We start from the raw sequence: 24,065 nt of genomic DNA, 5'->3' as shown, positions 1-24,065 counted from the left end.
TTCGCTAACAGTTGTAAAGCAGACACCATATTTTCCCTCTTCTACTTGGAGTGGGAAAGAATAGCAGGAACTCAGCAACCTTTTTTGGTAAGGTAACCCATGGTTCATGCTACATTTTAAAGGTAACCACCCTCAACATCCGCTATAAGGGTGTGTCTACACAATACCCTAAACTTGAAATAAGATGTGCAATTTGCACTAGGCAAATTGCGTATCTTATTTCAAATCTGTTTCAAAATAGCTTCACAGTGCCATATTTCAAAATAACACACTATTTCAAGCCATCTCTCGACCCTCATGCAACGAGATTTACCAGAATAGCAAAATAGTGTGCCCATTATTTCAAAAAATATTTCAAAATATTGGGCAGTTTGTGTAGACGTGGGGTAGCTATTTCAGGATACTTCCAGTATCCCAAAATAGCCGTGAAGTGTAGGCATACCCTAAAAGATTAACACATAAAAATAAGGATCCAGCCAAATAAAAACTTCATTCAATTCATTGGCTATTACAATTTTGGGGAGAGAGCAAAAAGGAGCTCATATTTAAGCATTTTTAAAGTTAAAGCCATGTCCTACGTGTTTTTGTGAATGAAGACAAAGTCACTAGGCTAGATAGGTAATTGATGATGTAATGGGGTGGAGGGATCTCCCATCCATGAAGGGTTGGTAGCTCAGAGGTGATAGGGTCTGTTTCTTGGCTGCTTCTCAGTCATGATATGTTATAAATTCTGAAAGTAGCTTGGGTATTCTTTGGTCACAATGGCTTGTAAGTCTTTTGAGTGATTACAGTGATAATTATATACCATGTAAACCAACGAACACCAGCCAGCAAAGCTGGCCAGAGGATGACAATTCTGGTTTGAGACAGCTTCTGACATTTCCAAATTTGTTTTCAATCAGCAACGGAATGAAAACAAAAGCTTTCAAACATTTTCACAAGAGGAAATTTTGTCAAAATGTCCATTTTCTGATTGAGAACCTGAACTTTTTTAATTCTTTTCTCTCCCTCTCATGAAAATTTTCCAGAGAATTCTGTATTTTGGAAACCAGTACTGTCAAAAACTTTGTTGAAATAGATATAGCTCTCTGAAATATTTTGGCTTAGAATGATGAACATACATTTAGTCAAAAATGTCTCAACCATCTGTAATAGCTAGTTGTTTGTATACACATCTACCTCATTTACACATGCAAACAAGAGTGAGAACTAATGTGTGCATTTTTAGCACAATATTCCATTATCGATCATTTAAGTCTTAATGTCATGTCAACATTTGATCTTATTCATACTCACGTGCATAACAATGTAAACTGGTGACTGGATTTTAAATGAAACCAGAAACAATGGTATACAATTACAATGAAAATAAGTGACCAAAAACTAACAGAGTGATGGTGCAGGAGCTGAAAGCTTCTTCCTTTAAAACCATTCTTTGACTGTGGTTTGCCATGTTACTGAGACATGATAACATCCAAGCATGAAAACCATAAGCTTCTCAATTTTTATCGTAAAACATGATCAATTGAATTGAATGCTTCAAATTGCTCTGCATACATCTCCATTACCCAAAGCCAACAAAATGTCATTAATGACCTTAACAGTGATTGAGATTGTACTATCACATATTATAAATAATGGAATTACAATGTCATCTTATTTGTTATTGGATTCACCCAGCTTGGCCTTCTATTACTCAGCAAACTACATGTCCAAAAAACTGTCTACGCTTCTAGATATCATTCAATGAGACAGCAAATGCTACTTTCCATTCAAATCAGTTTGTAATAATACATCTTTTAAAAAATGGAATAATTGCTAGAATAGATAGCACATCTTTTCTTCTTTTTCAAATAGCTCAGGATCTCTTTGCAAGGTACTGAGCACCCACAATGCCAACTGATGTCCATAGTATTTTCCAAATTTACTCTGGTGTGATAGCCATTGAGGGGGTTCATGTCTCATTTGATTTCATTGTAAGAGGGAATGTACAGAATGTATAATTTAGGTTCTGGGATGTGTGAGAAAATACCTGCTTGACTGGTAAAAAGGTGAGCCAGCAACCTGACCAAGTAAATAACTGGGTTAGCAAATTGATCTTTGTGCTAGGTAGAGAAAATGTATATACAATATATAATGAATAACTTTGTAACCATGTATTTAACACTGTAAATAGTCGATTCAGCTGCAAATGGGTACATAACTTAGTGGGTTAAGGGAATCAAAGATGGTCAAACATGATGCTAGCCATATTGCTTCCTTGTGTACCATTGACTACTGAAAGTGACATGTCAGCTATCTGTGACTTGGAATGCATTTGAAACATCGATGAGATGGCCTGCATGCTTAAATAAGCAATCGAGAAAGGGTCTACCACTGCAACATGCTCTGAATGGTGGACATAAATGACAATTTTAGCAACAATATTTTGATCATCTGGAGATGGCAGGTTTGCGGACGAGAAGAAACACCCTACTCCATGAGTAGTCCCACTGAAACCAGAGTTAAGATTAAAGGTGGCAGAATTGAGTTGCTTGTATTTAATGTAAAGCAGCTTTGGAGATGCTTTGGAGAAAACATGCTATAAAAATAAAGTTGTCTGGTATGCTTCCAGTTGTCTGGTATGCTTCCCTTTTCAAATTAAGACCAATTTTCCAACAGCATAGAATAGTGATAGCACATACAAATGGAAGCCTAATTAATATTATCGATCTCCTCTAAATCCCACAGGCAGAAAACCACTTTGCAGTAGAAATAGCAGTAGTAAAAAAATATTAATACAAAGTAATGGCTTGTAATCCTATGCACCATTAAAAAGGCTTCTTAAATAAACAGATGTGGTGTCATACTGTGAGAACTACACTAGCTTCACATCTCTTGAGATGCTATGTTCAAAAGTGCTGTGAGTTCAAAAGTGCCTGTGTCCACAAGTGTTTGATTGTCTCCAAAAGAGTTTTGCAAAACTGGGGAAAATCCCCTCAAAATATTATTTAAAACTATTAGCCATTGATTTTGTGAGAGCATACACCCCAAAATGTTGGGGGGGGTTGTAAAATTTTGTCAGAATTGAATTTTTTTTCAATGAAATGTGAAAATTGCAAATTAATATGTGTGTCACAGGGCAACAGAGTCTAGTGGTTTAAGTCATGGCAGCACTAAATCCCAAGTTCCCCTCTCACCTTTGTTACCTACCGACTGCTCTTAACAGTTTGCACTGACATAGATCTTTACAATAGTTAAGTAAATAAATAAAACAACATTATCTCAATTAGACAGACAAAACAGATAAGATAATATTTTCCCAGCAACTTCTGGGAATCTTTTGAGTTACAGAGTTACAATCTTTTGAGCTACAGAGTTTGCACCTTCCTACCAGCAGATGTTGGTCCAAAAAAAGATATTATCTCCCCTATTTTGTCTCTTCCATATGTTGGGACCAACATGATTACAACACTGCAAACAATTATCCCAGTTCCATAGAAAAAATAGTGCAAATGATCCGGACTCTTTGCTCCTTTCAGGCAGCTCAAATAGTCTGGATTTTTGTCAGTGGAGAAATCATGTGTTGCCGGAGATCTCCTCACAGAAGAGATGGCTCCTGGCTTTGCCTATCATTCATATCCTTCTTCCTTCCTGATGTAAGGGACAAGATAGGAAAGACAATGGCATGTCGGGGCCAGGATGGGGATGGGGAAGATCTAAGATATTGCTCTTCCTCACTGGAATAAAAAGGAGTATTTTTAACACAAGTTACCTAACATCAGGTAAAATCCTACTGAATACAAGGTAATTTGTAGTTTTCACATAAGTTAATAGATTCAATTAAACATGAGTGGGGAATTTCGAGTTTACAAACCACCTTATCTTCACTAGGATTTTAACTTGGGTTAGCTAAATCAAGAATACACTTTTCAGGACTTTATGCAAGTGGCACAAGCTGAATGGACCCCTCAAGTGGGGGTCAGGACCATAGAGAATATGTCATTTGTGTTTTATAACAAATGAGCTGATAATCTCAAGGGATTCTCAAAGATTGCCTAGGACTTTTATTGTGTGAAAAATCTTATTATATGCCAAGATATTATCAACAATAAATTGACTTCTGCACTAGTGGAAGATTACTTTAACATGTTGAGGTATTTTCCTGATGGTGCCTTTAATAGTTGTGTTACTGCAAGTTACATTTTACAGAGACTGTAGCTAAAAAGCTTTTAACTTTTGCATTCATGCTTTTCCATTAATAAATTGTTTCTGCATTCAGCCACTATAAGATGCCAGTTTACAAGGAAGTAGGTATCTGCCCACAATTTGGAGCAGCATGGTTGGGAGCAGAGCTTAATTTGTAATGGAAGAAGTGCCAGGGCTCAAGCAATTTTTTTACATTCATAATTATGCAGCAGAGGTGCCAGGGCTATGAAATGCCAAGCCCAGAGAGGCCAAGGTTTTCCATTCACAAGTGCAAGTTGCGTGGTCACAGGGCTGGCCTTACCATGAGGCAAACTGAGGCGGCCACCTCAGATGCCAGACTGTCAGGGGGCGCCACTAGGACCCAGAGTGTAGAAAATTGTGTCTACTGCTGGTGCATATGTATTCTCTCTGCTCTACATGCACAGAGATGGTGGAGTGCTGTGCTGGAGGAAGGAGGGCACAAGAGACATAACAGGCAGGCAGGAGAAAAAATGAGAGGGAATAACAGAAAGCAGCAGGAGTTGCACGGAGAGAGAGGAGGAGGAGCCTCTTATGTACCTCTCTAGCAGCCCCAAGAGCCTGATTAACACCAGCTTCTCAGGGAGCTTCCTGTTTCCTGCTGCTTCCCTGAACCCACTTGAGGAGAACAGGCAGTCAACTGAAGTAGCAGGAGCCAGTTAGGCCCTTAACACGCTGATATCTTCCTTCACTCAGGCTCTGCTACCAGCCTGCTTATTTGTCCCCTTCAATTGAGTGTTGAGAGCCACTATAGTTGGCACAGAACAGCAGTCATGAGTGAAAGAAGAAAACGCCCCTCTGGGCAGCATTCAGAAAAAGAAAGCAAGCAAAGGAAGTTTTCCTATCTAAGCAGGAAGGAACTCTCCTGAGATACATAGACACAAATGTTCACAGTGAGCCTTCCGGCCCCAGTGAGGATGTGAGTGGTGAGAAGATACCTGATCTTCCAGTTAGTCAGAGTGCAGGTGACCTGGCAGCTACTGCAGCATCCATATCTCCATTTCGAATGGATGTAACCATGCACATTCCTGAAGAAAAGTGTAGATCAGAGAAGAGTGTGGTGAAGGCGCAAGAAACAGCTGCTGCTGAGTTTAGTTCCTTAAGTCTAGATGATCCAGGACTGTGGACCCACTTGAGAAGTATCCTGAGGGACTTCCTTATACTGCATGGGCCACAGCAAGTGAAAAACTTCATGTTCCCCAAAGACAATGAAAATAGAAGTTTCCATCCAACACATTACTGGAGTGAAATCCCCAATAGTGACAAAGTGGAGGGGCCATGGCTTATGTACTCAAAAACCCAGAATGCTGCATACTGTTTTTGTTGCAAACTCTTCCAGTCTAATGTTCCAACCACGCTGGGTTCTACAGGAACAAAGGACTAGAAAAATCTGGCTAGAAATCTGGCATGCCATGAGAAGGCAGCAAATCACCAGAGAGCATTCCATAGGTGGAAAGAGCTTGAGATGAGACTAAGGTTAAAGGCCACCATAGATGATCAGCATAAAGAAAAGATTGCATCAGAGTTTCTTTACTGGCAAAGTGTTCTGAAAAGGCTCATTGCCATTATGAGAATGCTTGCTACCCAAAACCTACCTCTGTGTGGCACTTCAGATCAGCTGTATGTGCCAAACAATGGAAACTTCCTTAAAATTGTGGAGCTGATGGCTGAGTTTGATGCTGTACTCGAGGAGCATCTAAGAAGAGTCACCACCCGAGTCATCACCCATGAAATGTACACACACCACTACCTTGGAAAAACAATTCAAAATGAGATCAAACAGTTACTGGTAACAAAAGTCAAACAGAAGATTGTGGCAGATCTGAAGTCAGCAAGTTATTACTCTGTTATTCTGGACTGCACACCTGACATCAGCCATACGGAACAAATGACTTTAATGGTGCATTTTGTAACAACAACAGAGCCTAGTGAAAATGTCCCTACAATGATGACTGTCAGAGAGCATTTTCTGGAATTTATTGACATTGATGATACTACAGGAGCTGGTATGACAAATGTGCTTCTTAAAAAGCTGGAAGATACAGGAATGGCGATAGCTGACATGAGAGGTCAGGGCTACAATAATGGTGCTAACATGAGAGGAAAGAACAGAGGAGTGCAGACATGGATCCGAGAGTTAAATCCTCGAGAATTTTTTGTCCCATGAAGTTCTCATTTATTGAAGTTGATGATCAGTGATGCAGCATCAGCTTCTAGTGAGGCTGCAGAATTTTTTTATGGAATTCAAAGTATCTATGTATTTTTCTCTGCATCAACTCATTGATGGAAAATTTTGAAGCAACATCTGGGAACATCCTCTCTGACACTGAAACCACTGAGTGCCACATGATGGGAAAGTTGAGTGGAGGCGATAAAGCCTATCAAACACCAAATTGGAAAGATAGATGATGCCATAGTTGCCATTATGGAGGATAATGCTATGACAGGAACTGTTCATGGGAGAACAGTGGCAGAGGGAAATGGAATCACCAGAAACATACATAACTTCAAATTTCTGTGTGGCTTAGTGTTGTGGCTTGACATACTGTTTGAAATAAATGTTGTAAGCAAGAGACTCCAAGGTGTTGACCTTGATATATCTGGAGCAATGGAACAACTGGACAAAGCAAAGTCTTACCAGTCAGATGAGGGATTTCAAAACATTCTGAAGAGTGCACAGAAGTTGGCAGAGCAACTTCACACTGAAGCTATTTTCCCACCCATTCAAGAATACAAGAGTCACCGAAGAAGAAGACATTTTGATTACGAGGCATGGGATAATCCCATAAGAGACCCCAAACAACAATTCAAAGTTGAATTCTTTAACCGGGTGCTAGATTGTGCAATACAGTCAGTTGAAGAACGTTTCATGCAGCTCAAGGAACATAGCAATATATTTGGGATGTTGTATGATATTCCAAAACTCCTCACTATATCTGAAGAAGACCTACACCAGCAATGTAGGGCAATAGAGAAAGTGTTGACACATTATGATATGTGCAATATTGATGCGAGTGATTTAGGTGATGAACTGAAAGCTCTTTCAAGATACACTTAAGCAGGATCAACTCCAAAGACTGTTTTGGAATATACAGGCAGTCCCCGAGTTACGACATAAGTCAGATCCGCAGTTACGAACGGGGTTAGCTGCCCATCTCCCTGATCTGCTGGAGACCAGCAGACCAGGGAGACGGGAAGCAAAGCCTCTGAGGACGCCAGCAGTGGGACAGCTGTGGCACGTCTGAGCTGTCCGCTGCCCGCATGCTCCGTGGCTTTGCTCCAAGTCTCCCCAGACCAGGGAGACAGGGAGCAAAGCCGGGGAGCACGCGGGCAGTGGACAGCCCAGATGCACCGCGGCTGTCCCACTGCCAGCGTCCGCAGAGGCTTTGCTCCCCGTCTCCCTGGTCTGCTGGTCTCCAGGGCAGCTAACCCCGTTCGTAACTGCGGATCTGACTTATGTGCTCCGCGACTTTGATCCGCTTTGCTCCCCGTCTCCCTGGTCTGCTGGTCTCCAGCAGACCAGGGAGATGCGGAGCAAAGCCGCGGAGGACCCGGGCGGTGGGACCGCGGTGCGTCTCGGTCCCCCGCCCGCGTCTCCCTGGTCTGCTGGGGGGGGCGCAGCTAGTACACCCCCCTCCCCAGCAGTCCAGGCTTTTCTCCGGATGCCTGTGGTAGAGTAGCTGGGACGCTGCCGGTTGGTCCCACAGCACCGCTCTGGACGCTACTGGACCAACCCGGCAGCACCCCAGCTGCTCTGCCCCAGGCGTCCTGATTCAGCCACTGATGGTCAGTTTCAGCAGTGGCTGAATCAGGACACCGGGGGCAGAGCAGCTGGGGTGCTGGTGGATTGGTCCAGTAGCGGCGCTACTGGAGCAACCCAGCAGCACCCCAGCTGCTCTGCCCCAGGCATCCCCAAGTCAGCCGCTGCTGAAACTGACCAGCGGCTGACTACAGGAAGCCCAAGGCAGAGTTGCTCTGCCCCGGACTTCCTGGAATCAGCCGCTGATCAGTTTCAGCAGCAGCTGACTTGGGGACGCCTGGGGTTCTTAAGTTGAATCTGTATGTAAGTTGGAACTGGCATCCAGATTCAGCCTGTTGAAACTGATCAGAGGCTGATTCCAGGAAGCCCAGGGCAGAGCAACTCTGCCTGGGGCTTCCTGTAGTCAGCCACTGGTCAGTTTCAGCAGCGGCTGAATCTGGACGCCAGTTCCGACTTACATACAGATTCAACTTAAGAACAAACCTACAGCCCCTATCTTGTACGTAACCCGGGGACTGCCTGTATGTGCACAAATAAGATGACCACCCTCTTTCCAAATGCTTTTGTTGCTCTGTGCATACTTCTTACACTTCCTGTAACAGTTGCCAGTGGAGAACACAGCTTCTCCAAGCTGAAGTTAATAAAAACACATCTACGCTCCACAATGACACAGGACAGGCTGGTCAGCCTTGCAACCATCTCAACAGAGCATGAGCTAGCCCAGACTGTGGATCTTCAGAAAGCAGCTCAAATCTTTGCAACCAAAAAGGCACAGAAAGCACCACTTTGATTATTCAAACAGATAAAAATGCCAATGTTTACTATGCAGATAAGAAAAGTTACTTTTGCTGTTCAGGTGATTGAAAGTTAAGTGTTATTTAAATTTTTTGAACAAGGCAGTTTAAGTTGTTAGTTCTCCTTTATTGGGGTAGCTAGCAGAGCAGTACCATGAGAGGAGTAGAACAGGAAGAAGGCAAAACTGAGACCTTTCAAAGTTTTGGCCCAAGCGAGGATGTATGGGGGCATCATTTGAGCTCCACACTTCAGGTGCCAAAATGTTGTGGGCTGGCCCTGCATGGTCAATTGTTATCAAGAAGTATTTTTACGTGTTGCCTTGGAAAAGAATTGTGGGGAATTTATTAACCATTCAATGAGTGATTGAAAACTGTTCACTGCAATAAGACAGGCAATAAGACAGGAGGGGGAATACTCTACAACACAGTGACAGAAGTTTTTAAGCATTTGGACTTATATACCTTCCTCTCCCAACACAAACAATAATCTGCTGAAACTGCATGTTCTATTGTATCCCATTGTTTAAACAGAATCAAGGGGCCTGATCCAAACTCACTTACACCAATATAAATCCAGAGCCAATGATGCCACACCAGTGAAAAACTGGTGTGAGACATGAATCAGGCCCCCTAAGCCTTTCAGTCAATAATAACTACTTTATGTGTTTTGCACAGCTGAACTGAGCTCTTTGTGAGATTAATGAGTCTGTTGCCTTAGCCTGTAGTTTTATGATAGCTTATATTTTTATCTGTTGGCTTATATAACTTTATGCTACTAATCAAGCAGATTATTATGTGAGAATAGCAGTGCCAGAGGTCTGTGACTGCTCTTTCTTCAATAAAGCAAGGTCATCTGACTTGGTGAGCATTCTGAACTGTTTTTAATATTAACTGTATTCAAATGATTTCTTGCAGTGAGCATGTGTATGTTCAAGGGTAAGCAATTTCATTTCATCTGTCTCTCACATTATAATCAGAGAAACTGTTTGTATTCTTGACAGAAAATGGACAGCATCCCAGAAATTCACTGTCTGCCAGAATTTAAACATCCTACTGCTTAAAATGGAAATCATGTGGGATTTCTAACCAATTGCAATAAATGCTGCTATGAATTAAATGTGCCTTAATTTACCATGACTTTTGCATCTCTAGACACCCAGTTGGAGCTCTGCTGTTAATATTAGCTGAGGCACGTAGCCCTTTTATTACTCATTAATGGCCCCATTCAACAGAAATTGAATTTCCACACCTGCCAGCCATGGAAGCACACAGAGTTCTGAGGCTGGGTACACACAGAGCCTAATCCTGATGCAACATCTCCTGCCTTCCTAGCTACTGACTGCTTTGTCAAAGGCTGCTGCACCACCATCAACCAGCTTTCCTCAGCTTCCTAGTGCAGAACCAGTAACACCCACCTCCAGACAATGACCATGGTATATATGGAACTCTCTTCACGTCACTCGACTTCAACATGCTTGCTACTAACCTGGTGTGGGTATATTTTCTTCCAATAGGGCTCAATATCAATCAATAGAATGCTGATTAATGGCATATTTATGCTCTACTGAACTGGAACAGTAGAAAACTATGTCATTACATGGAAAAAAATTGAACCATTTTACCAGCAGGGAATATAAATGTCAGAATCTGGGTCTCATGCTTCCCTTTAAGTAGGGTTTTCTGGGTATAACACACATTCCAGTAGAAAGCCCTGAAAGTCTGAAGATGTTTTCATGGGTCATTTAAGTTTTCTAATGAGTATCAGGACTTGGTGGAGATCTGTGACTTTATGTAAAGTAGCTACACACTGCTGAGAAGGTACAGATGATTTCTGCTAAATATAAAAGTCTATTAAAATAATTCTATTATTGCCTAGTGTCATTTTAAGCATTAGTCTATCTTTTTAATTCTCTAGTTAAGAGAAAGCGTAGGTTATTAAAATGTCACATGTAGAACTTTAAATATATTCCGTGCTTGTCCAACACTTGGCATTTGTTTTGGTTGCAGTTTTTCATTTTTCCATTCGTCTTTGGCAAGCACATGTCAGGGAAGGAGAAAGGAGAATATTTAAATATCAGCTGAGGGTTACAGTTAATGGATCTGGAACAGTCTGGTCAAAAAGGTCCTTAAGGTACTCTGAAAACTGCCAGTAAATACAGTAATGATTCTTTGAGCAGCAGAAAAAAAATAAAACCACAAACCAAAAAGTAAAGCTGCTATGCTGAGCCACTTGGAGGTACAGCATATAATTAGCAGACCTTAGGGAGATGGACTAAGCTACCTTTGTGCTCTCCCTGTTATGGGCACCAACTTACAGTTCTCCCTCCAAGACTGAGAAACTCAGGTTGCCCCCTCCAGCTCTAGACTCTGTCATCATATGTCCTTGCTCTGAAGCTGGAGATGGGTCCTCCAACATAATGCCTGAAAGTGGGTAATCCTCTCCCAGTCCTCTGAAGGGCTTTTCTGACCTCTGGATGCCACCACAGGAGCTAGAGTGTAGATGATGGACTTTCCTTCAACTTTCAGGGAACTGGAATTAAATATTAGCAAGTTAATGTCAAATACTCTGAAAAACAACCATCTCTTATTCATAATTGAGAGCTGGACTTGAAGGGAATGTGAGCTGAAAGGTTAACTTTACTGCGAGTCTGATTCTTTTCTAGCCTAAATATAATATCCCAGTGACTCTTCAAATTCATACCGTATGTTAAAGTTACATTAATGTTAATAGTCACAAATTTTAAGAGCTATACTTATAAAATGTAATTAAAGAAATTCAGATGAAATTTAGTCAAAAATGTACTTAAGGTATAAGTTCTGCTATTGTATCTGTTATGTAGGCAGACTACCGTGCATACATGAAAACACTGACATTGATGGGACTTCTTGTAGTCCTCTACAATAATTGATTTGCAGACTCTTCACCTAAATTAGGATTTGCCAAGGAAGAACCTTAGTCTTTGAACGGTGCTTGCTACTTACACGAGTAAAAGCTTTCAGGATTGGAACCTAAATATTGTTTTAATTTGTGTACAACAGAAATGAAATAAATGTAACAAAATTCATTACTTTCATATTTTCTTTTTGTTTATGTTTTGACTTTTTTTGCACAAGTACCAAGCAGATATTCTTTCACGTGCACCAATGAACCTTTTAATTAAGGATGAATAAACTAATTCAGCTCCAATAAAATACAGACTTGAATAAAACAGGAGCTTTTTGATGTTCAAAACATATGACTAACATTTGTCAGTTTCACTGAATGTGTGCAGCTTTTAGCACCCTGGAAGCCTTCACTATGGAGATACCACCACAGTGGCTACATCTAGACTATGGGTTTTTACCACAGGTATCCCAAAAAACTCAGCCACATCCAGGGAATGTCTGCTCTTCCACTTTTTTTTTTTTTTTTTTGGTGGAAGAGTAGATATACTCTTTTGGAAGCCCTATCTTCCTCCTCCCACGAGGAAGAAGGGCTGTTCTGAAAGAGGAGGATTTTCCAAAATTTGGCCCAGTGTAGACAGGGAAATTGCGGAGCGCATTTTGTGTACCTTTTTCCGATAGATCATTGTAGTCTAGACACAGCCAGTGCTAATGCTGTTTGCTAATAATACATTTCCATGTTTCTCTTCACTTCCTGGTTTATCCAGTACCAGAAGCACAGATAGCAACATACTGCAAGAAAAGCTGTTCTTGTGTAGTTCATACTCTGCCAAAACTGGGATATTCAAAATCCATCTTGAAAGAAGGCCTGTTTCTGAGCTTCCCATATTTTGTTTATAGCTAGTTTCTTTTTTATAGTAAAATGTTATATAAACCAAAAGATCAAAATGTTTTCTGGTTAATGAGTCTGTATCTATGGAATAAAGCATCTAGAGCAGATGAACTATTAAGGGAAAAAAAGTCCTTGTTAACATTAAACAGGCCACTTTTCACTTTTGCTTGGGAGAAGCTTTTTGGTGTCATACTATTGATAATTCTGTGGCGAGGAGTGTGTGCATGTAAGGGGAGGAGAAGGGCTTAGAAGTGCTGTAACCAGGGATGGAACAAGAACTTCAGGGCTACAGTCACAGTAATGTGAGAAGACTTTGCTCTGTAGTCCTGGGTAATCAGAAGCCTAGAAAGATCAAGAAGCAAACAGAACAGGGACAGGAAAACCAAAGGATGCTCCATTGTTTACTAAGAAATTGTAGCAGTCCTGAAAATAGAAATAATGAGCAAACATTGTACAATTTGGGCCAAAAATAAATATTCTAGAGCATTGGATCTCAATGTTAGTACTGAGATCCTGACCTTACTGCCCAGTCCATATTCCTAAATGGGAGATGGGGTCCCAGTTATACTGTAGAAGGGCACAGGGGTGGAGAGGGAGCAGTATGGAAGGTAGACTGCTGCTCCAGAGTAAAGCTTTTAGTCCAAAGGGGGGCACAGAGAAAACCCATAGAGATCTTTTTCTTTGATTAATTAATTTAGTCAATTTTTGGACTATACTTTTGTTATTAAAACATAGAGCACTATCTGAACTTTCAGATGCTGGTCTAAACTGAATCAGCTAACTTTCTGATGTTTGCTTAGCACAACTTTGTTTGAGCATTTACAGACAGTTGAATGGGCTTTCTTCATTAGACTGTACTATGAGTGGTACAGTCACATCACCTCAGTGCGGCATTTCCATTTTATATATGAACACAGCTACAAAAAATGTTTATCTACAATTGCCTGTGTCAGAAAGGACTATTTATTTGAGTAGCTTCAACTTTTTACTGGTGTTTATTCCAAGGAAAAGTTAACCAGTTGAGGAACAAAATGAAAAAAATAAAAAGCCAAGGGCTTCTTGAACCAAAGCCATTCCATAAATTGATTGAGAGGAAGTGAATGCAGAGAACAGACTGAAGGTATTCAAAATAAGAAATGGAAAGAGAATAAGAAAACAGGTGAATCTTGGAATAATTTTCCAACTAACCCTCTGTAGGTACTCACTGCACAAATATGAAAGAAATTATCCCCACAACACTCCTGGAAGGTAAATAGTATTAGCCCCATTTTACAATCAGGTGTTCAAATGCTGTGATTATTGGGGCCATAAAATATATAGATAAAAAGCAAACCTGAATTAACGATATAAGATCATAGGGCATTAGACAAAACCATCCTTCTGTAAACTTTTGAAGCTGGTCTGTCCTTCTAGTTTTTTTCCTATTAGGGAGGTGATTAAGATAGGTGATTTAAAAATAAAAGACAATTTCTAGAGCATCAGGCACTGTAAGCTTCTTCTTCCTAGTAACTCTATTTTAACACCCCCATAAGCCCTCAATGCTCTTTGGATTTTTTTCTAGTGGATCATGTAAGGCTGATTTATCATAAACACCCTGTAGCAATGTATTTACTTGATCCCTACTGTCTAACTTGAATTCTATAGAGATGCTTGTTATAATGATTGAATGGTACATAAAGTCATCGCTTGCCTCCTCTGCTCACATAATTTACTTATGAAGAGACCTTTCAAGTCTAGGTTGATATCTGCAACTCTTGATTGAAGCATGTTTTTCCATAGTCTGCTTTCTCCCTCATTTATACATGGTGTGTCAGACCAACTACATGGTCTGAATACTTCAAAACTTTTTAAAAATTTTTCTTTCCTCATAACATTTTGAAAGCACACTCAGTCTCAGCAGAAAGTTGTAAAAGATGTAATGTAAGCTAGGAAAAGAACTGTGTCCTCTTGGTCTACAGAGAGAATACAAAATGAGCTTTACAATAATTGCTGTGCTGAGCTAAAATACTTAAAGTAAAATCCAGCTCAAAGATAGCCCACCAAGCCCAGAAGATTCTGTACAAAAAAGGACATCTGTGTTTTCAAAACTTTGAGAAGCTGTTTTATGTTTTGCTTTTTTCTACTGTATTTCCGCTTCCTTCCCTGAGCCACTGCCTGCTAGATAGCCAGAGAGAGAAGAAAAAAGAGTCCTTTCTTTTGCACAATACTAATTCACACTCCTCAAAAAAATCCAGAATATTATTTTTTTCCTGTTTAGAAACACTGGGTATTCTCTTCTGAAGCTATTCAGATCTGTGGTTTCTGTAACACTTTTTTATTTTTGTTTCTTGTTTCTCTGGTAGCAGAGCAACTTGGGGCCTAATTTATAGTTAGAAATAGACATAAATGAACAGGGATTCAAAGAAATACCACATACAGGCTCAGGATTTCGGGGTTCTAGAATAAGCCAAACAATTTTTTCAGACTTTTTGTAAGCATCTTGCTGAGATAACTGCTCTAATACTTACACAGAAGGGGCCTACATGCAATCAGTCCAATTACCTGACCCTCCCCCTCCTACCAGTATTAGGTATTATCATGGGTCTGTTCATATGCCTTCTGGAATATGCTTCTGAATATGCATAACTGAAAATATTTTATGCAAAATACTTATTGTAAGACGGGGTGGGCAATAAGTTGTCCGCAGACTAGATACAATTTGCAAGGATTAGCCCCTGGCAGGCAACCAAACGCTTTATTTAACTGAGTGTCTACCGGTACAGCTGCTTGCAGCTCCCGTTGGCTGCTGTTTGCCATTCCTGCCAATAAGAACTGCAGGAAGTGGTAGCACAGCCAGTGCCACTTCCCACAGCTGCCACTGGCCGAGAACAGTGAACAAAGGTCAACAGGAGCTGTGAGCAGCTGTTCCCGCAGACGATCCGGTAAATAAAGCATCTGGTGCCCCTTATTATTCTTCTGTTGTAAAGTATCATCTGAAAAGTCATAATGTTGAATGTGTATATTCTATGGCTACGTCTAGACTGGCCCCAAATTCCGGAAAAGGGATGCAAAGCAGGTAAGTCAGCATAGGGAAATCCGCGGGGGATTTAAATATCCCCCGCTGATTTAAATAAACATGTCCACCACTTTTTTTCCGGCTTGGGGAAAAGCCGGAAAAAAAGCATCTAGACTGGCGCGATCCTCCGGAATAAAGCCCTTTTCCGGAGGATCTCTTATTCCTACTTGAAAGTGCTGTAGCCCACACCAGCAGGGAGAAGGTTGCAAACAGGCCAGAGGAAGCCTGTGCAAACCTGGCCAGTCAAGGTGAGGAGCAGTTTTATATACCAGTCTGAGCTATATAAAAGGCTGCAGAGCTGAGGGGAGCTCACTCTTGCCCTGATCATCAAGGGAGAAAAAGCTGGGTCCTGTGGGTGAAGGAGCAAAGGGAACCAGCAAGGCTCAGGAGGACTGGAGAGAAGCTGTAGCCTGACAACTCCCAGACTGTGGGCCTTGGTACAAGACCCAAGAAGGTGCAAGGGCTATGGGGAAGTGGCCCAGAGAATCGAAGCAGTCAAGGGGAGGAAAGGAGGGCAGGGTATAGCTGCTGCCTGAGCGTCCTTGGGTCAAGACCCAGAGTAGTAGGTAGGCCTAGATCTCCCCACACACACATTGCACCTTGCCACACTGGAGTGTGGCTGTTAAAGACTGTGGCTTGCCTCTGAGGTGAGGGGCTAGACCTTGGCTGCAGTCAGCCATGGAGGCAAGTGCCAGGACTGAGGACTGCTGATACTCATAGAAGGGGCGGGGGAGATCAGAGTGGTGGGCACTGCCAGAGGGCAGTATCCTGAAGAGGACACCATAGTTAGGGGAGTGATGTGGGTCCAGATACAGATAGTGAAGACAGCAGAGTGGACAATGGGTGAGGCACTGTCCCAGAGGGCAGCACACTCCATGGCCTGAACCAATTCCCAGCATGAGGCGCTGCAACAATGACTCTGAGCTGCTGCGATAGGTTTGTTTTTCCTATGAGCCACTCCATAAGAGGAGCTGGGAGTCCCCACGAAGGTGTGCTGTTTGTCACCTGATGCTGGGATCCATCTTGGATATTGTATTTTTCCACTGAAAATGTGAAAAAGTTTAAACTGAACCCAAAATCTATATAAAGGTAAAAAGCCAAAAAAAAAGCAGGGGCAGCTGCAAGACGTTAGGACATCTCTGCTTACCAAGATGACTGCTGGAAACATCCAAGACTGAACAAGGGAAAGGACCAAACTCAGACTGGCAGGCTGTCCAGTCTCTGAAAGAAGCTTAAGAAAAACTGAAGGTGAGATCTTCATTGTAACCAGTGTCTTAGGGTACGTCTACACTTGCATGATTTTCCGAAAATGCTTTTAACGGAAAAGTTTTCCATTAAAAGCATTTTCAGAAAAGCACGTCTAGATTGGCAGGATGCTTTTCCGCAAAATCACTTTTTGCGGAAAAGCGTCCATGGCCAATCTAGACGTGGTTTTCCACAAAAAAGCTCCGATCGCCATTTTCGCGATCGGGGCTTTTTTGCGGAAAACAGTACTGTGCTGTTTATACTGGCCCTCTTGCGCAAATGATTTGTGCAAGAGGGCTTTTGCCCAAATGGGATCAGCACAGTATTTCCACAAGAACACTGACGATCTTACATGAGATCGTCAGTGTTCTTGCGGAAATTTAAACAGCCAGTGCAGACAGCTGGCAAGTTTTTCCGCAAAATCAGATGATTTTGCGGAAAAACTTGCCACTCTAGACACTGCCTTAGTGTATTAAGATTAGTCGGTGTGTTTTGTTTTAGTTTGCTTAGTAACTTACTTTGCTTTGAGTGGTATTACTTGCAATCAGTTAAATCCTACTTTTTATACTCAGAGAGCTCACCAGTTTATTACTAAACTCAGTATAAATCAATGTTACCTGGGAGGGTGCAAGCAGCTGTCTGCTTCTCTCTTTATGCAAGAAAGAGGAAGGACAACATGACCTGTATGCGGAGTAAGAATGATTTATCTAGAGTCCAGGTTCCATTGAAGCTGTGCACCTGGGTACTGTGGCAAGGCCCTTTGGTTGAACGTCCCCAGATCTGAGCTGATCTCATCATCTGTATTTACACTGCTGTGAGCTGTGACTCCTCCATTGTGCCAGTGCTGGTGGAGGCCAGAGGGCCTGAATCAGCAGAACAGATGGCTGAGGGATGCCCACGAGGGCAGGAAGGTGGGCTCAGTGATGTTTTAGCAAACCAAGTGTCAGACAAGCAGATCAACACTAGCCAGTAGAAGCTTGTGCAACATCTCATCACCAGCAATAAGGATCCTACAGAACAGAACCTGCAGTGGGGAATTATAGGCAAATGAGGACAAATTGTGGCCCTGCAATTGACTCTTAATCAGTAGTTCTCTTGGTGAGTTAGCAAGAATCATATCCCATTCCCTGTGTTGATTCTTCAGGTATAACATATTTTCTAGCAAATAAGAAGTTATGAATTCAAACAGGGGGACAAAGCCTCACATAGTGCAGACTGCCATAGTTCTATTGACTTTACTAAAGCTATGCTGGGTTGCACAAGTTGAGGATTTAACCTATGGCTTAAGTATGGGGAGTATCAAGGTACCATTTTAATTGAATTGCTCTGTGCAGAGCAGAGCTACATTTTAAACACTGAATTGTTTTCAGGCCTGGCGACAGACTTTGCCGGCCCTTGGGCACTATGTAGGAGAGAGGCAGGCGAGAAGTTTGGCTCTGGGCCCTCCGGTAGGGCAGAGCTGGGGTAGCCAGCCTTCAGTGCCAACCAGACCGTGCCACGTGGGACTCCAGCTCCAATGTAACAGGCCCAAGTCTCCAGCTGCCACTGCTGCCATAAAAGCAGTGGCAGCAGTCAGAAGCCTTGGGCCTTTTTAACTTGCTGGACCCTAGAGCAACTGTCTCCTTTGCCTCTCCTATCAGTGGCCCTGATGGTTGTGACACTCTCCATTGAACAATACATTTCTGCTCCCTGGGCTCCCTGATGCAAAGAGCAGGTTCATCCTGCTCTGTCCATTGTGTCTGGCCCGGCCAGCACCGAAGGTGGAGCAAAAACACAATCTCAACTGCACCCTTTGTGAAATGAGTAGCTCCTGAAACTCCCTGAGCTCCGAGAGTGCCATTGTGACTGGCCATTGCACCTACACAAGGGCCCATTACCATCTGGTCTAATCATCTGAATCACTAGTCAATACCATTTGTAGCTGGGTGGTTTGGTCCGTTAGGACCAGACCACTAGATATACTCCCCCTCCAGCCTTCCTATCAGTTCAGCGTGTCCCGTGTGTCTAGGTGAGGTCCCATCTCTACTGGCCTCTTTCAGTAACCTAGGACTGCCCTCCTTAGGGCCAACAGTCACAGCTCCACAGTGGGTTGGGGAACCCAAGGTTGCAGCCCAGGGGGGATGCAGACAGGCTAGGTTTATCCAGATCCTTGCTCACCTTCCATTGGGTCACTTCCAGCCACATCCAGCATCTTAGCTTGCGGGTGTGTGGGGTGTCATAGATGACTCATGGTAGCATGTGGGAGGTGCACCCCCATACCTCTGCCAACATTTTAATTCCTAAATAGGGTACCCCACTATTCCCCCTGCCCCTCTGCGTGGCCCTGCATCCTTCCCCCACAGGCACTAGTCACCCCAGGTGTGGTGCCTGCATCCCCCTTGGCTGTGTCTACATTGGCACCCCTTTCCGGAAAGTAGGAATAAGGGATCTTCCGGAAAAGGGCTTATTTTCCGCAAGATCCCGTCTAGACTGGCGCTTTTCTCCAGCAAAACCCCGAGCCAGAAAAAAGCGGCAGCCATATGTTCATGCAAATGCAGCGGGGGATATTGAAACCCCCCGGGGCATTTGCAATTTCGAAGTGTCTCATTAGCATCCCTTTTCCGGAAAAGGGTGCCAATGTAGAGACAGCCCTCATGTCTCTTGCCAATGGTCTCTTGCCTGAAGGGGCAGGGCCTGGGGGAAAAGGGGCAGGGTTGGGAACTAGCCTCCTCACTGAGTTGTCTGGGGCCGGAGGCTTTGAATTAAAAACACGGCAAAGGGCTTGCAGCTCTCAGCCCCGCCACCACTGCATTGCCTAACAGCTGTCTGGGCTTGCTGCAGCTACATAACCTGGAGCCCTTTAAATAGCTGCAGCAACCTCTGGCATCTCCCAGTCCACACGGTAGCAGCAGGGCCAGGAGACATGAGCCTTTTAAATTGCTGCTATTTAAAAGGGTTTACAGTTCCTGTCCCAGCCACTGTCACATTGCCTGGCAGCTGCCCAGGTTGCTGCAACTATTTAAAGGGCTTGCAGCTCTGACCCTTGCCAAGTAGCGCTGTAACCAGGAACCCTTAAAATAGCTGTAGCAACATGGGCGGCTGACAGGCAATGTGCTAGAGGTGGGGCCAGGAGCTGTGAGCCCTTTAAATAGCAGCAATTTAAAGGGCTCGCAGCTCCACTGCTACTGCATTGCCTAGCAATGGGGCTGCTACAGCTATTTAAAAGGCTTGTCGCTTCAACCCCTGCCGGGATAGTGCTGTGACCAGGAGCCAGAAGCCATTAAAATAGGACACTGCTGCCAGAGATACCACCTGAACATTCAGTGGCACATGCAGCAGGATATAACTAGAAAGTGGCCGGATGCAGTCCATGGGCCAGATCAAAGTGTTAGGCAGGTTGGATCTGGCCGCTGGGCTGCATCTTGCCCATACCTGTGGTAAGCAGTGTTCTAACCTGGCAAGGCAAGGCATTGCTCTCTTTGCCTACAGCTGCCGAAGTTCCTTTTATAATGGACTTCTTGAATCGAGGTCTGAACCGGATGGGCCTCTATGTTCCACACTCTAATGACATAAAAAGCTTAGAGTCCACTATGTAAGCTTCATTTAGCATGGATACGCTACTTGACCATATTTTTTCCTTCCTTCCCCATCACCTCTCTTCCTCTGCTATTTGTTTGTATGCTGGACTCCTTAACTCCAGTCATCTGAAGAAGTGGGTTGTGCCCACGAAAGTTCGTGATACCATCTACATGTTTTGTTAGTCTCTGCAATGCTGCAGGACTATTTGTTGTCTTTTAAAATTTTCTCCCCAGGAGTATGCCTGTCAGTGCCCAAGGAATGGGGCCTTCCAGGCTGCTGTAAGGGCTCCTTTACACAGTGAGTATTGCACACCAGAGGGGGTATCAATTAGAATTATAGAATCATAGAATACTAGGACTGGAAGGGACCTCGAGAAGTCATCGAGTCCAGTCCCCTGCCCTCACGGCAGGACCAAATACTGTTTAGACCATCCCTGATAGACTTTTATCTAACCTACTCTTAAATTTCTCCAGAGATGGAGATTCCACAACCTCCCTGGGCAATTTATTCCAGTGTGTGACTACCCTGACAGTTAGGAACTTTTTCCTAATGTCCAACCTAAACCTCCCTTGCTGCAGTTGAAGTCCATTGCTTCTTGTTCTATCCTCAGACGCCAAGATGAACAAGTTTTGTAACTCCTCCTTATGACACCCTTTTAGATAACTGAAAACTGCTATCATGTCCCCTCTCAATCATCTCTTTTCTAAACTAAAAAAGCCCAATTCTTTCAGCCTTCCTTCATAGGTCATGTTCTCTAGACCTTTAATCATTCTTGTTGCTCTTCTCTGGACCCTCTCCAATTTCTCCACATCCTTCTTGAAATGTGTTGCCCAGAACTGGACACAATACTCCAACTGAGGCCTAACTAGCACAGAGTAGAGAGGAAAAATGACTTCTCGTGTCTTGCTCACAACACACCTGTTAATGCATCCCAGACTCATGTTTGCTTTTTTTGCAACAGCATCACACTGCTGACTCATATTCAGCTTGTGATCCCTTTCTGCCGTACTCCTTCCTAGACAGTCGCTTCCCATTCTGTATGTGTGAATTAAAATGGACTCCTCTGTATCTTACTTTAATTGACCTGGGTGAACTCTGCTGGCACACACTTAACATTCCCTAGTTTATGCTGACACTGTAATGTTTGACATGGGAGCTTTTAGTGCACACCAGTAGGGTCCACTAGGGCATGACACATTGGAGCATATTTACACACCATTGTGTGCAGTCTCACAGCTTGTAGACAAGCCTTCACTTGCATGGCTGTTTAGGGCCTGTTCTGCCGTGCAGAAAGTTGGATTGCAGAGTGCTTCAGCCACTCCTCCTCCTATGCCTGTGTGCCCCTATTACCAGACCTATAGTGCTTATAGAGGACCCTTGCCCTGGGGAAATTTCCTCTCGAGTGGCTCTGCCTCTTTTTTTAGCCAAAGTGCACAACCTAAGTTACATATAGTGGGAACCAGAATTTGACAGCAGTTATCAACCAAATAGTACCGATCAGATGTGAGGAGTCTGATGACTCAGGTTTGAGATTACCTGGGTACAGTAGGTCATTTCAGGGAGGGCTGTAGGATTTGTAAGCATCCTGAGTGGGCTGTCATTATTGTTCCTTATTTACAAGTGAGAAACCCCCAGATGTACCCAGACAAGCCAACTATTTGTCATCCCAGGTGAGAAGAGCTATGTGCCACTCATCTAAAACATCTGACACATTGTACATATTTTGAACTTCCAGCTGAGCCACCAGTCTAAACCAGTTCCTTTTTAAAACTGAGCCTACATACTTCTGTGCTGTGCAGGGGGCATCCCACTAAAAAAGAATGTCATTAATATCACATAATGAACGTCAATCTTACCTCTTCCATTAACCTTATGTGCCAGCAAAATAAAATAAATTAGCACATGTAATTGTTCAGAGTTAAAAATGCTTCCCTGTGAAATTCTTAATGTAATTTTTAACAGCATGGGGGTTTCATAATTAGTTTATGTCCAAGGTGTTCTCTCTCTCAGACGCAAATGTCTTTTGAATAAGTTGTTTTGTTAGATCTCTTGTTGATTACTGTCAAAGACATATCAGTTTTTCGTGGTGATAATGTTTTTCTTCACCATGAATTGAAAAATGAGTATTTTGTTAGAGAAATGGATTAAAGGGTTAGCCTACCTTGGCAGGGTATTTTCTTATACTGTTTTCTTTTGAATTTTCAAAATCTACTTGGGAAAGGGAGATGCTTTGAGGAAAACAGTTGCTTATAATTGTCCTGACGTCTACTTATTTTCTAGAAAAATCACCTTTAAAAATGCTCAGGGATATAAACAAAATATAAAACAATTTTCTTTGGGTATTTGTGAATATCCTGATGTGTTGGTTTGTTTGAGACACATTTTTACATAGTCACATAGCACAGATCTTGTAAATTCCACTTACAGTTTAACATCTTCCTTAAAGAGAGAAAAAGCTTGTTGTAAAGCCCTGAAGATGGAATAATGCCATAATTTACTCTGTCAACCTCCATCTGTTTAATAGATACAATCTTCACACAATGCCCTTCCTGTTCTGTACAACATGACCAGGGTAGAATTAGAAAGCAAGATGATGTCACTGTAGTGATAGTTTGAGATCTTCCCATAAGATGGTTTAGATAAATGATGCAATCTGAATGGTCAACACATGGTTTGACTGAAAATAAATGCTTTGTTATAACCATTTTATTTTTTATTATGACTTTTCACTTTCCATAATGGCTCTAAGCTTCACTTCAGACTGGATATACAGCTCTACTACTCTGCACAGCATGGTTAACTTAACAGTAGCAAACACACAACTACTGAATTAATTAATTCTTCATTGTTACTTCCCTGCATGCCTGAGCAAGGGCTGTAAGGCAAAGAGGAATGGGGAAGCAGGATCTTCTTGTCTAGTACTTGCCTTGTTAAGCAAGTGGGCAGGGAGAGGACAGAGACAGGTAAAGAGCAGGAAGGCTCCATCTCACCTATTCATCTGGAGTAGCTGGCCAAACAACAAGCTGCTCCACAAAACGAAATGAAGGAACATATTCCCCTACAGCAATAGGTAGTCAAAGGAAAATAGTAAGTGAATCCACACTGTCACTATGCCCTCTCCTTACTCAAGTTAGATTTTAAAGCTACAATCTCATCCTTAACGGGTGGGTATTGGCTCTCAGTCTGTCATCAGAATCTACTATGTATCTGAGAGAATTTGTCTGTCTGTCTGTCTGTCTGTTCAAGAACTCCTCCTAAACAGGAAGAGCTAGGACCACCACATTTGGTATACACCTTCCTCTTACCATAACTTAAAGCAAGGGCAGGGTTTGGTTATGCCTGGAATGTGATTATTTCTCATAAAACAGAAAGGGAGAGGTCTGGTAGCAGGGACAATTACATTGTATAATGATCCCAGAGGAGCAGCAAAGGGCCAGAGATGGGGATTGGGACAGCTTTAACCCCCTTGAACCAGCAGGGGGCATCAATTGAGAAAGGGATAGCTATCTACTATATATTTGAGAGAGTTTGTGTGTCTGTCCATCTGTCCCCCAGCCAGCAGCCATGTACCACTCCCCCATTGTTCCTGTTCCAGTTGCAGTGACCATGGACAGGTGCTTCTCGCCTGGCTCTGAGCTGCCACTGTGACAGAGAGCTCAGGTTGTCGGCTCT

This window comes from Pelodiscus sinensis, chromosome 6, assembly GCF_049634645.1.
Source record: "Pelodiscus sinensis isolate JC-2024 chromosome 6, ASM4963464v1, whole genome shotgun sequence".
In the NCBI taxonomy this organism is placed as follows: domain Eukaryota; kingdom Metazoa; phylum Chordata; order Testudines; family Trionychidae; genus Pelodiscus; species Pelodiscus sinensis.
Note: the sequence above shows the minus strand (reverse complement) of the source record.